Source organism: Chrysochloris asiatica, unplaced genomic scaffold (assembly GCF_000296735.1).
Source record: "Chrysochloris asiatica unplaced genomic scaffold, ChrAsi1.0 scaffold00045, whole genome shotgun sequence".
NCBI lineage: Eukaryota > Metazoa > Chordata > Mammalia > Afrosoricida > Chrysochloridae > Chrysochloris > Chrysochloris asiatica.
In genome coordinates, this window is record NW_006408563.1 from 19,273,063 (window position 1) to 19,274,234 (window position 1,172).

Consider the following 1,172-nt stretch of genomic DNA (forward strand, 5'->3'; position numbering starts at 1 on the left):
TCAGACTGCCATTTTTGTTTTTTATTTTGATTTTTCCTGCTGGTCTTTCTTTCAAAAAGTATCTCTGTTCCTCTAGCTGTTCTAGGCTGGTCTGCTTGTCCTTTCAAGTGGTAATGTCACACCATCAAAGGTTCTGTATAGGGCTCAGGATTACACCTAAAGTCCTATATACTACCAAGGCTCCATAAGAAGCCTTGTAGTAGGCATTCAGACTGTCATTTTTGTCTATTTCGCTTGGCAAGTTCTAGAACCCTTTAAGGTATTCCAATGAGTTATAGGCTGAAGACAGGCTCACAAGCTTTCAGCTATCATGTTTCCTGACAGTCCTTTTTAACCCACACATATGTCTATTTTACAAAAGTAGCCAAGGGAAATTAAAATTCATAAGACAGTCAAACATCTTAACATTATTTCCCCTCTTTTACCCATTCAGACTAAGCCTTGAACCCTGTGTAACATATTTTAGCACATGTTATTGCCAAAGGTCATATTTACCTCTTCCTGTGTTGTATTTTCTTGTACTCTGTTTTCTCAGTGTACACCTAAAACACCAAAAAAAAATAAAAATTAGATGTTTTTCAGTCTTCTAATTTCTTAGTTCTGCTCCTAACCCTAAAGATCATTGTTTAATTCAGATAAAATTTTGAACAATTAGTAACACCTGTGGAGAAAATAAATCCAGAAACTAAAGCCAGGTTCCAAAGAATATGTGGAAGGATTGTCAAGGATTTCATTTTACTTGGATCCACAAGAATGCTTATGGAAGCAGTAGTCAAGAAATCAATGGCCATATTGGATGGGACAAATCTTCTGCAAAATAGCTCTTTAAAGTGTTGCAAAGCAAAAGTGTCACTTTGAGGACTAAGGTGCACCTGACTCCAAACCACGATATTTTGCATCACCTCATATACATGTCCACCACTCGTCTGTCAATTTGTTGTACTCTGATGGCTTGTGAGTTGCTGTGATTCTGAAAGTTAAGCCACTGATATTTTAAATACCAGCAGGGTCACCCATGATGGACAGGTTTCAGATGAGCTTCCAGACAAAGACAGACTAGGAAGAAAGAGTGACGAACTACTTCCGAATACTTAGTCACTGAAAACCTTATGAATATCAGAGAAACACTGTCAGATACAGTGGCAGAAAATTAGTCCCTTAGGTTAGAAGGC

At 37.7% G+C, this 1,172-nt stretch overlaps 1 pseudogene; it reads right to left on the reverse strand.

Annotated features, from left to right (window-relative positions):
* Nucleotides 1-491: 491 nt before the first annotated feature.
* LOC102817250 overlaps nt 492-1,172 on the reverse strand; it is a 19,839-nt pseudogene continuing 19,158 nt past the window's right edge.